The sequence below is a fragment of the Pinus tabuliformis genome, chromosome Q (assembly GCF_031772625.1).
Source record: "Pinus tabuliformis cultivar Carrire ecotype Pingquan chromosome Q, CPIR1, whole genome shotgun sequence".
NCBI classification, from domain to species: domain Eukaryota; kingdom Viridiplantae; phylum Streptophyta; class Pinopsida; order Pinales; family Pinaceae; genus Pinus; species Pinus tabuliformis.
Genome location: NC_142296.1, coordinates 1,113,643,477 through 1,113,656,956, shown reverse-complemented (window position 1 = coordinate 1,113,656,956; position 13,480 = coordinate 1,113,643,477). Strand labels below are relative to the sequence as shown.

The window sequence follows — 13,480 nt, the reverse complement described above, 5'->3', positions numbered from 1 at the left end:
CAGAGGCCGCCTATCTATGTAATGGAGTTATGGAGTTGTGACCTCTATGTATGTTACAGAGGCCGCCTATGTATGTAATGGAGTTGTGATTGCCTATAATGGAGTTGTGACTGCCTATGTATGTAATGGAGTTGTTTTTAGTGAGAGTTTTTGGAAGCTTTTTTGGAAGTTTTAGTGAGATTTTTTGGAAGCTTTTTTGGAAGTTTTTCTAGTGAGAGTTATGGTGTTATGGAGTTGTGAGACTATATTTTCTGATAGGAGTTATGGAGTTGTGAGATCATGTAATAAAGTTGTTTTTAATCAGATTTTTTGGAATTTTTCTACTGGAACTTCCACTGGAAGTTTTTGGTGGACGCTTTTTAGTAGGTTTTTCTGATTTAATTTAGGGTAAGTTTTTCAACTCCAAAAATCGCTATATATGTAACGGAGTTGTTTTTAGTCAGTTATTTATATATTTCTTTTTTCTTTCTATCTGGTAGAAGATTTTCTTGTGAGTTTATGTATGTAATGGAGTTGTTTTAGTCAGGTTAAATCGCTATGTATGTAATGTTGTTTTTAGTCAGTTTTTTTTCCTGGTAGAAGTTTTTCTTGTGAGTTTTTTTTTGTCAATTTTTTTCTGGTGAGTTTGAGGTTTTTCTTTTTTGTGTAATTTAGGTAAGTTTTTCCAGTCTAAAGACAACTCCGTATACGGTGTATCATTGAGAGAGAGTTCTTCGTACCTTTATTTATGTTGACGAATCTTTCAATTCTGTTATTGATTTTAGCATTTCCATAATCCTCGATCATTATTGATCGACAGTCTTGTTTCTTCCAATTTCTGATAAATAGTGTCATATTAACGGAGTTCTTGATAAACAAATTCTTACTGCCCTTGTATTTCCATGAATTTACACACTATGGTATATTTTTCTAAGTTTAACACTGACGGAAATCCTAGGTAGAGATTTTGTGTGTGCATTGTGTCTGAAACTTAAGCCTTGAAGGTCGTAAGTATAAGCGTTGCTCTTTGCCCGTTACATGATCATCTCTTTTGTTTCTCACGGGGTTTTGGCCATTTTAATGAATGTATTGCTGGTTTTTTAGACATTTCCGTTTCAAAGGAATTGAACTGTAACTGGGGGCTTCTTTGTCTATTGTGATGGTACCCAAGTCGTGATGCTTTTTTTTGGGTCAAATTATGTCAGGCATGTGGTGGTGAATCGGTGATGGCTTTAACGATTAACGACGTTTTTTAGTGTTAATTATATTTGTATTTGCAGGTCTTTGTGAACGGTTGGATGCTATCTTTGAGGGTAAGTTCCAGTTTCTGGATCATTGACAGCAGTTTCACAGTTTTGCTATTAAATGCCTCAATCAGACCAACCTAATCTTCCTTCCTGTGGAAGAAAGGTTCCACTTTGGCGAAAAGATCTGGCAAAGGTGTTCTATTTCCATCAGTCAGGTGGAACTGTTGACTTGAAATTTTCCAGGTTGTGGGTTTATAGAAAATTTTAATCGGTACTATAGTCTAACGAGGCCGCAAATTTGCTCGAAAAACAATGGAAATTCCGGCCTGATTTGGAGATTCCTACCTGATTTCAAATCTGGCGGAAATTTCAGGAAATATGGAAAGTTTGTTCATGGAAATCTCGTGTTACATTGATGTTGTCCTTCGTTTTGTAGTTTGCATGTCCTTTGCTGAGATCTCGTGTTACATTGATACTGTCCTTCCCCTATCATTATTGATAGTACTGGTATCCACTTTACAGGTGTTTTTGTGGGAGCTGGGTTTTTTCTGTTTGTATTTGGTTACTGTAATGGTGGCAAATCCACAAATCGTTGGGGTGTGGTATTGTCCTTGATGCTTCTTTCCTATTTGGAGTTGGTTGGGAAATGTTTGATGCTTCTTTCCTATTTGGAGTTGGTTGGGAAATGTTGAGATGTCCAAGGTGGTATTCTCTTCGCTGCTTCTTTCCTGTTTGGAGTTGGTTGGAAACGTCTGGTAGAAGAAAAGTTCCCCATTCCTCTGCTGTGAGGGTAAATGTTACCCCGTCCTCTTACCACGTATGCTGTGAAAAGTATTCACCATTCACTTCTGGAACCGAAGCCAAGGGGCTTTTTCTGCCATCCCGAGGAGTCGCTTACATGTGAAGCTTTGTAAAAATGACCGGCTTTCAATTTTCGGCTATGATGCCTTCTTGCACAAGATGTTTGATGCCCTACTTACATAAGATATATAATAATAGTGTTTATTAAATACATGATCCTTTACTCTGGGCTATTAAATTGTGGTGGAATTGCCATTTCAGTTATTTTTTCAATGTGGTGTTTTTCAATAACTTTTTTCACATCTACTCTAGTTATTTTTTCAATTTGGTGTTACCGCCTTTTCAATAACTTTTTTCACATCTACCATAAAATGGTTACACGTTTGCCATTAAAATGGTTAATGGGATTTATTTATTGTTAATAAAATTTACTCATTCAATTTGCTTGCAAAATAAATAAGAAGGCTTTTACAACTTCACTCAGGAAATTCGGTGTGTCCTATGGTCTTGTATGTGTTTACCTAGATACTGCCCTTAGAATCATTTTGATAATTCATATTATGTGTCATCATTAATCATTCCTCTTAGCGCATAATTAAGACTTTAAAACTTTAAATGTTAATGTGTTAACGTTCAATATTGTATACCTAGATACTGCCCTTAGAATCATTTTGATAATTCATATTATGTGTCATCATTAATCATTCCTCTTAGCACATATTTAAGATTTTAAATGTTAATGTGTTAACGTTCAATATTGTAGTGATTTTTATTTTTGTTATTTGGTTCTCATTTCTTTATCGTTACCATTTATAATTTAATAATATATTTTAATGTGTGGATGGCAACGTAAAATGATTCTATATCATCATTAATCATTCCTCTTAGCACATAATCGAGACTTAAATGTTATGTTATTGTAGCGATTTTTATTTTTGTTATTTGGTTCTCTTCTCTTCTCTCTAATATTACAATTTGTAATTTAATGTAATTTAATAATAGTAGATTTTAATGAGTGAATGTGAATGTGCATATTACAATTTGTAATTTAATAATAAAAGATTTTAATGAGTGAATGTGAATGTGCATATTTGGTAATTTAATAGTAATATATTTTAAAGAGTGAATGGCAATGTGCATATTTTATATTGTTGGATCTTTGTTTCATGATAATGGTTTTCTGTGGGTTTTTTCTTTCTTTATTATGAATTATGAGAACATTAATGCATTATTCAAATTATTAATAATGTATCCTAATTAATTAATAATAACCAGATAATAAGGATGCATTGAATAATTCATCCACTTTCTGCACTGTAATGGCATGTATTCCTCACTCCATAGGACAATATCCAGCACCAGGCCTGCTTCTAAATTTCACTTGTAGCAAGCTATTTGCTTCCTTCAATTTATTGAAGAGAAGAGTTTGGAATAACTGGATCATTTCATTGACCCCCTGAGAAATCTGTGTAGTGAATTGAACTTTCAGTCACACAATTCCTTCAACCATGTGTGGATATTAGATATGGTTGGGTATGCATATACTATATAGGCATGCTTCTGAGGTGGGAAATGATTGTCTTGGAGCATCCTTCCCTTAGGTATCATTTAAACATGTCTCCAATGAAATGTTAGGGGACCAAATCACTCTATTAGAAATAAAACCCGGTTTAACATGGGGTTCAGGCCAAGTGGCATTTCTTCATCCAAATCACAATGATAAGACTGAAGCACAAATTAGAAAAGGGCTTCATTTGTGCTTCATCTAAATCACAATGATAAGACTGAAGCACAAATCAGAAAAGGGCTTCATTTGTGCTTGGCGGCGATAAGACTGAAGCACAAATCAGAAAAGGGCTTCATTTGTGCTTGGCGGCAGGGACTACCGGCTACATGCAACACTTGTTTATTGTGGTATTGCAATAATAGGATAATGAGAAGGATTTTACCCATTATTGTCGAGAGTTTAAAGTGACATTATTATGGCTTCGTGCCTGTAATGCTTCTACTGAAACTGTATATTGTTAAATACCTCCATTCCTTATTTCCGTGTGAGGCAACTCTAACTATCATTTTGCTTATAAGGACCTATATTGTATCCGCCGGTTCTCAAGTTTAATATATGTATAGTTCAGATGTTATTAAATTTGCCCATCTGGGTTTAATGTATCGAGTGTTCCTTACTTTCCAAATGTGGCGTTATACCTTTCCCAGGTCTTACTGTTATATCGATGGCAACCCTTTTTGTTATATGCCATTCGTATGCTTCTAGCTTAATTAAGGTTAGCTTATTACTGTCTTTTCAATGTATTATAACAAGATCTAACATGGGTTCACTATATTGTCCATGCATGCATGCGTTACTGGTTTATTGCACATTTCTTTGTTCAAATTGATATGGTAAATGCATTCTCTCAACATAGGGTTCATATAATATACATGCGCTATTATTTATTTCATGCACTATTCTCTGTGATTTTATTTGGATTCATCGTTTACCGTATATGCATATACGCATGCTGTCTCGGTTACGCACTCTGTGCTTGCAGCCGTGACATATTTGTGCATACAGCTTATGGTTAATATTCATGCTTCTACATATGTTTCCCTGGTGCTTCAACGGTGTGACCGTGAGCACGATTAATGATTTATTCATGGGTTCATTAACTTACAGGTTCAAACCCTTGACTCAGGGTTTAGCCAGATTCTTATATCGTTATATTCCATCACCGTGAATGCTTATTCTTTATTTGTTAAGATTGCAGCAATAATAATCGAATGTATAGCTCTTTGTCAGGTTTCTTATGTACCTTTCGATTCTAACTAAATGCTGCCATACTATTTCTCGTTTCGGTACATATTCACTTAGAATGATTAAAATGTTTGTAGTGGTAACACAGATCCACTCAGGGTTTTCCTCTGTTATATGCATGCAGTTATTTAATAACCTACAGCAACTATATGACTCATAATAGTATTAATATTTGATTATCAGATAGTTACTTGAACAGTACATACCATCTCTGTTCGCAAACAATCTCTGTTATCTTTCCTCACATCTGTTTAGCTAAAAGACGCTCAGAGTCACAGTAATCTATTCATGAATTTCAGTGTACTGCTACTGTTATCTATTTAATCAGAGTTCGTACCTGGTCAATTCGTTGCTGGAGTTCTGTCTTTAGGATATGCACCTGCATTCATTTATGCTCTTGTCCTCCCAACCTTGAGATCCACTTTACGTTGGATTCTCCCCCCGAGCCGTCTTGCAGGCCTGCAGCCCTCAACAAGACTCATGCACTGCTGTGCTGGGTTATCTGGTCTCTACCAGACTTAACCTCTTTTCTCTATCTGCTCTCTCTCCTGGAATTCTTCTCTGTCTGTTCCTCAACAGCCCAGAGGTTTTCCTTCCCAGGACTTTTCCTGGTGAGAAGCAGTTTTTCAGTTTCATAACTGATTCTTTTCTTTTAATAGAAAATCCTCCATCAAGAGGCTGCCAGCATTTCAAGAATATACACATATAAAAATAATTCAATATATCAACTTCCTTAATTAAATAATGTCATTCAGTAACAATAAGTAACCACTCATACAATTTCTTACCACAGTAATTACTCAAAATTACAAGTTACCCGGGGTCATCACATCTCCCCCCCCTGGGATTGGACATCGTCCCGATGTCTATTCCCATTAAATAAATTTGGGTAAACTTTCCTAATGAGTTCCTCGTCTTCCCATGTAGCCTCCTCAGGCCCATAGTGCTGCCACAGCACTTTAACTTGGGTAATAACCCGTTTCCGCAGCCGCACTTCTCTCCGGTCGAGAATGCTCTGTGGTTCGACCAGAACCTCGCCTTCCGGTTCGACCTGCAGACAACCAATACCTTTAATCAGTTCCTGTTGAGTATAGCTGCATAATCAAAACAACCGGGTTAATTCTTACCCGCACATCTTGCCATCGGATAACATGTTTAGGGTCATATACATATTTCTTTAGGACAGAAACGTGGAACACATTGTGAATCCTAATGTGACTTGGCAAGGCAAGTTGGTAGGCCACTGGCCCCACTCTAGCCAAGATCTGGAAAGGTCCAAAGTACCGAGGAGCCAGCTTGGCGCACCCACTCCACTGCAGTGTGCTCCTTCTAGCTTGAATCCTCACAAACACATGGTCACCAACCTTGTATTCTGTGAATCTTCTTTTTCTATCCGCAAAGCTTTTCTGTCTGTCTTGTGCAGCCTTTAAGTTGGCACGCACTCTTTTCACCATATCTTCCATTTCTTTAAGCATTTCTGGACCCAAACTCAGCTTGTCCTCAGGTCCACCCCAACTTGAGGGTGTGCGGCACTTTCGTCCATACAGGACCTCGAAGGGACTTAGCTGGGTTGAGGTATGATATCCATTATTATATGCAAATTCGACCAGATGTAAATACTCTTCCCATTGGCCTGGTTTTAGCATCACATACGCCCTCAACATGTCTTCCAACACTTGATTAACTCGCTCAGTTTGACCATCGGTCTGTGGGTGATAGGCCGTGCTAAAGTTCAACTGAGTACCCAACTCAGCAAACAATGTCCTCCAAAAAGTGGAAGTGAATTTCACATCACGATCTGATATAATTACCTTTGGCAACCCATGCAATCGGAACACATTCTGCATAAAGAGGTGAGCAATTTGCACCGCCTTGTAAGTGGACTGCACAGGTATAAAGTGTGCTGCTTTACTCAACTTATCAACCACTACCATGATAGAGTCATTGCCCTTCTTTGTTCGTGGCAACCCAGTTATGAAATCCATGGAAATGGTTTCCCATTTCCACTCTGGAATAGGCAAAGGCTGTAACAGTCCTGCTGGATGCTGATGTTCTGCCTTAATTTGCTGGCATTCCAAACACCGCGCCAAATACTCAACTACCTGTTTCTTCATTCCTGGCCAATAATATTCCTTCTTAAGCGCAGTGACCATCTTTTGGTACCCTGGGTGGCCAGTGTAGTGGCTGATATGAAACTCATCCAAAATCAGCCTCTTAAGGTCATTTGAATCAGGTACATACAATTTCTTATTAAAACACAGCATTCCAGCACTATCTAGTGTGTAACCTTGCTGTAATCTTTCATTAACAGATTGCTGTACCTGCTGTTTTAAGTGCTGGTATTCAGAATCGCGACTTGCTGCTGTTTTTATTTGTTCAACCAGCGAGTTCCGCCACTTGCTGACTGAAAGTTCACATAAACAATGAACCTTTCGACTTAATGCATCAGCCACTCGGTTTTCTTTGCCCTTTAAATGCTTTATCTCGAAATCAAACCCACTTAGGAAATCCGCCCAACGGCCTTGTCTCGCATTCAGGGTAGGTTGGCTGAAATAATGTGTCAGACTGTGATGGTCTGTTAACAACAGGAATTTCCTTCCTAGGAGGTAATGTCGCCACATTCTCAGCGCATGAATAATAGCTGTTAATTCCAGATCGTAAGTAGAGTATCTCTGTTCGTGCTCTTTTAGTTTCCTTGATTCATACGCTATTACTTTTCCTTCCTGCATTAATACTCCTCCCACACCCTCCTTTCTTGCATCGGTGCACACCACGTAATCCTTATTAGGATCAGCTATACTCAGGATGGGTGCAGTGGTGAGTAAGTGCTTCAAGCGGTCAAAGCTCTGCTGACATTCTGGTGTCCACCTAAATACCTTCCCTTTTTTCTGCAATGAGGTGATAGGATAGGTTATTCTAGAAAAACCTTCCACAAACCTCCGGTAATAGCCAGCTAATCCCATAAAAGATCTGATATCAGCAACATCCTTGGGTATGGGCCATTCCATAATAGTTTTTATTTTCTCGGGGTCTACTGCAATTCCTTCTTTAGTGATTACGTGGCCCAAATACTGGATCTCCTCCTTGAAGAAATCACATTTATTGAACTTAGCGTATAACTGATGTTCTCGAAGAGTTTGTAACACCATCCTAAGGTGTTCTTCGTGTTCCTCTTGGGAACGAGAATATATCAGAATATCATCAATAAATATCAGCACAAACTTGTCCAAAAACCTATGAAACACGCTGTTCATCATACACATAAAGGTGGCAGGTGCATTGGTCAAACCGAAAGGTAGCACTACAAATTCGTAGTGTCCATAGCGTGTTCTGAAGGCGGTTTTGGCAATGTCCTCATCTTTAATCCTGATCTGATGATAACCAGATCGCAAATCGATCTTGGAAAATACTTTTGCCCCTTTCACTTGATCAAAGAGTTCATCTATCCTAGGTAAGGGATACTTGTTTTTGACCGTGAGCTTATTCAGCTGTCGATAGTCTATACACATACGTAGAGTTCCATCCTTCTTTTTCACAAATAAGACTGGAGCTCCCCACGGTGATACACTGGGGCGGATGTAATGTTTATCCAACAGCTCTTGCAGTTGCATCTTCAATTCTGTTAATTCTGGTACACTCATTCGGTATGGTGCCCGTGATACTGGTGCTGCTCCCGGTATTAATTCTATAGTGAAGTCTATGTCCCTCTTTGGGGGTAGCCCTGGTACCTCTTCAGGAAAAACATCTGCAAATTCCTGTATTACCGGGATATTGCCTAGTGCAGACATCTTATCTTTCTGGTTTGCATAACCAACTTGAATGGCGTAAATCTGACATTTCTTTCTGAGACATTTAGCTAACTGAGAAGCAGTGATAGGTCGAATCTGGACAAGGTGTTTAAACCCCTGCAATTCTTGCTGCTGCCCCAAGTCATCCTTGTAATAAATGGTTTTGGTTTTGCAATTTACCAAGGACCAATGCTTTTCCATCCAATCCATACCAATCAGGATGTCATAAGAACCTAATGGGAGTACATTCAGGTCTGCTGTTATTGGCTGTCCAGCTATGCTGAAGGAACAGTTATTAATTTTAGCTAGAACCCGTCTCTTGGCTCCCGTAGCTAACTGTACCAACCATGGATTTTTGAACTTTTCCGATGATAGCTTACATTGTTCTACTATTTTTGGGCTAACATAACTTAAAGTAGCTCCTGGATCAATAAGAACAGTTATAGAAAGATTTGCAATCTTACCTTCAAACTCCACCATGGTCGGTTGATATTCCGCTTGCCGGTCCTCCAAGGCTGCGTTAATTCTTGGTACGCTGCGTGCCACATCCCCAACGGTTGATGCTTCGTGGATCTGAGATATTTGGTCAACTCCTTTACGCTGCGGGCAGTTTTTAACATAGTGCGGTCCTCCACATCCCCAACACTGGACTGGAGGTCTGGTCCCTTCAATCTCTGATCTGGCAGGTGGTTCGCTGACCCTGCTTTCACTTGGCTTAGCCCGAAAGGTACCTTTGGTTATGTTTCTGTTAATCTGCCCCTTCCCAGCACCCTTACCGCCATTTCCACGACTGCCTTTGTTATTACCAGCAACTCTGTTGCCTTTTCTTTCATTCCATCTTTTTTTTGAAATGTCTCCTTTTTGTTTGTTTTGCTGGTAACAAATTCTTGCCTTACGAATTGCCTCATCCATGGTTCGGGGATTATCAAACTCAATAGGTTCCCTTATATAGGCCGGTAGGCTGCTCACGAACCTCTGCACTTTGGCCTTTTCTTCCTTGATATATGGCACATAGCGAAGCAGGGAAGTGAAGCGGTTAATGAATTCATCCATGGACTATTGTCCCAGTCGTAAATCATGGAATTCCCGTGCCTTCTCATCATAAAAACGCTCGGTTAGATATCTCTCCTTAAAGTATTTCTGAAACTTTTCCCAAGTGATGTTCTGTTCACTCACTCCTTTTACAATTTTAATTTCTTCCCACCACAAAGTTGCTTTGCCCTATAGCTGGAAGATGGCCAGCCGCGCCTTCAGATTCTGGTCATATTCATACAGCTGGAAATACTTGTTAATATTAATTAACCAAGCCTCTGCCGCTTCTTCCTGCTCTCCATCGAAATGTGGAGGTTTAATTTTCCGGAATTCTCCCTGTAATTCCATTTTCTGTCTCTTTGAGGTCTGCTGCTCTAGTACATTGTCAGAATGGTCTTCCTTCTCCTCTGATATTTCAGGTGCGTAATCCCGTTCTTCAGTTGCCCTTTGCTGTTCTGCACTGGGGTTGGCTAATGGTGGATTTTGTTTGTCTGACAGACTTTTCAATATTCTTTCCTGCTCCACTGTCAATCGCGCGTTGTCTTCTCGCAGACGCGCCATCTCACTTTTCAGCTCTTGAACAGTTTGCAGTATCGCCAGATTGGTACTGCGTGTCTCTGCACCAAGCTGTATCCACAGCTCTGGATTTTCCTGAGGGACGCTGCCAGCTCCCTGTATTTCCTCCATCCTGCTTGTTGACTGTTAGCAGATGGCTGTTTCTGTATTGATCTCCTAATTGGTACACAAGAAAATCAATTAGCTGCATTATCTCTTCCTCATATATGCATTATATGGTAATTTACCATGCAGCTGGAACTTACTTTACTGCTCCAGAGGCCACAGTTTTGAAACCTCTGCTCTGATACCACATTGTCACGATCTCATTGTAAATATATATATGTAATAATAATAAAAATTTTACTGTGGGCAGTTGACTCAACCCGACCCTCTTTCAATCATTGTTAACGCGTTCTCGGCATCATCACAGGTTTATAAACTTTATAGATTGACCAATTCTTATTAATATTTCTATATACCTTGCCACCCTTACCATTGCACATATATTCGCATACATGTAAAGCTCACGGCTATGGTTTTAAAGTTTGATTTAATGCTTTGACTGTACATATGGAGTATGGTTGACACGTAACCGGTTGTCACTGTACCAACCCCGGCCAGGTGGGGACGGAGACTTAACCTGTCTCACCAACCCTCCGCCAGGTGGCTCAGCCCATGTGAAGGCATGTGATCCTCGGTTGACCCGCCGAGGGTTTTCGCGCCTGGTTCCCGCTCAAACGGACGACTCAGATTTGATCTTGGCATTGAACGATCCTGATTTGTTTAAGGGTTTGAGGTCTCATACTTATACCTCCGAGTCTTGGGGTTTTAGCTCATTTCTTCCACACGGAGTGGCTCTTCACCTTCTCAGGCCGGCAGTTCCTCCTCTGCAACACTCTTCTGGTTCTACGCGGCCACAGGTATCATACCACAGATGTTATGACCGATTATTCACCCTTTCGACCTTAGTTTACAGTAATGCTATGTTCTTATTTGCAGGCTTACGATTTGCTTGGCTGTTATAAGCTCATGGCTGTGCGTTTGATTGTGCAGGGTTCATGTAGTCGACCACCCTCTGCTACCAACGAAGGCCACATCAAACATGCCAGGTATGCCTGCTAGCGATGGTAAATAGCTCTTGGCTTGATAAGGGTTTACACAGTCGGTAGATATGTCTCAGTCTATGGTAAGAGAGGAGTCTTACGACGCTCTCGGTTTTATGCCACAGGTTTGCAGCCTGTCACAACACGCCGAGACCCATATGTCTGGTTCAGTTAGGGTTTTAGAGAGTTGTGATTTGTTTTGGGCACTCATGCCGTCTGTTAGCAGTATGGCTGGTTGGTATTATGGCTTCGTGCCTGTAATGCTTCTACTGAAACTGTATATTGTTAAATACCTCCATTCCTTATTTCCGTGTGAGGCTACTCTAACTGTCATTTTGTTTATAAGGACCTATATTGTATCCGCCGGTTCTCAAGTTTAATATATGTATAGTTCAGATGTTATTAAATTTGCCCATCTGGGTTTAATGTATCGAATGTTCCTTACTTTCCAAATGTGGCGTTATACCTTTCCCAGGTCTTACTGTTATATCGATGGCAGCCCTTTTTGTTATATGCCATTCGTATGCTTCTAGCTTAATTAAGGTTAGCTTATTACTGTCTTTTCAATGTATTATAACAAGATCTAACATGGGTTCACTATATTGTCCATGCATGCATGCGTTACTGGTTTAATGCACATTTCTTTGTTCAAATTGATATGGTAAATGCATTCTCTCAACAGAGGGTTCATATAATATACATGCGCTATTATTTATTTCATGCACTATTCTCTGTGATTTTATTTGGATTCATCGTTTACCATATATGCATATACGCATGCTGTCTCGGTTACGCACTCTGTGCTTGCGGCCGTGACATATTTGTGCATACAGCTTATGGTTAATATTCATGCTTCTACATATGTTTCCCTGGTGCTTCAACGGTGTGACCGTGAGCACGATTAATGATTTATTCATGGGTTCATTAACTTACAGGTTCAAACCCTTGACTCAGGGTTTAGCCAGATTCTTATATCGTTATATTCCATCACCGTGAATGCTTATTCTTTATTTGTTAAGATTGCAACACTAATAATCGAATGTATAGCTCTTTGTCAGGTTTCTTATGTACCTTTCGATTCTAACTAAATGCTGCCATACTATTTCTCGTTTCGGTACATATTCACTTAGAATGATTAAAATGTTTGTAGTGGTAACACAGATCCACTCAGGGTTTTCCTCTGTTATATGCATGCAGTTATTTAATAACCTACAACAACTATATGACTCATAATAGTATTAATATTTGATTATCAGATAGTTACTTGAACAGTACATACCATCTCTGTTCACAAACAATCTCTGTTATCTTTCCTCACATCTGTTTAGCTAAAAGACGCTCAGAGTCACAGTAATCTATTCATGAATTTCAGTGTACTGCTACTGTTATCTATTTAATCAGAGTTCGTACCTGGTCAATTCGTTGCTGGAGTTCTGTCTTTAGGATATGCACCTGCATTCATTTATGCTCTTGTCCTCCCAACCTTGAGATCCACTTTACGTTGGATTCTCCCCCCGAGCCGTCTTGCAGGCCTGCAGCCCTCAACAAGACTCATGCACTGCTGTGCTGGGTTATCTGGTCTCTACCAGACTTAACCTCTTTTCTCTATCTGCTCTCTCTCCTGGAATTCTTCTCTGTCTGTTCCTCCACAGCCCAGAGGTTTTCCTTCCCAGGGTTTTTCCTGGTGAGAAGCAGTTTTTCAGTTTCATAACTGATTCTTTTCTTTTAATAGAAAATCCTCCATCAAGAGGCTGCCAGCATTTCAAGAATATAAACATATAAAAATAATTCAATATATCAACTTCCTTAATTAAATAATGTCATTCAGTAACAATAAGTAACCACTCATACAATTTCTTACCACAGTAATTACTCAAAATTACAAGTTACCCGGGGTCATCACAGCTACCCACCCACTATACTACCATACCTGGTTACGTTTCTGAAAGGCGGTAATAGGCACTGAGAAGTGTTTGAGATATGCTTTCTCATTTTCTTTGTTACCTCCAAACACGCAATTTCATTACTCAAGAATCTTGACTAAGGTTTTTTTCACTAATTCTTGACTAAGGTTTTTTTCACTAATTGTAGCCCATCTGAGTAGCCCTTGTGATTAGGTCCCTCCGTGTGTCAAATTCTAGGTCTACGGCAGCGGCTAAC

At 39.5% G+C, this 13,480-nt stretch overlaps 1 long non-coding RNA gene across 1 annotated transcript; it reads left to right on the top strand.

Moving 5' to 3' along the window:
- Positions 1 to 46: 46 nt before the first annotated feature.
- On the top strand, positions 47 to 11,673 carry LOC149223404 (uncharacterized). Its single transcript, XR_016249680.1, has 5 exons — positions 47 to 118; positions 1,260 to 1,292; positions 11,070 to 11,137; positions 11,271 to 11,326; positions 11,446 to 11,673. It is a non-coding gene; the product is annotated as an uncharacterized LOC149223404 (long non-coding RNA).
- Positions 11,674 to 13,480: the final 1,807 nt, after the last annotated feature.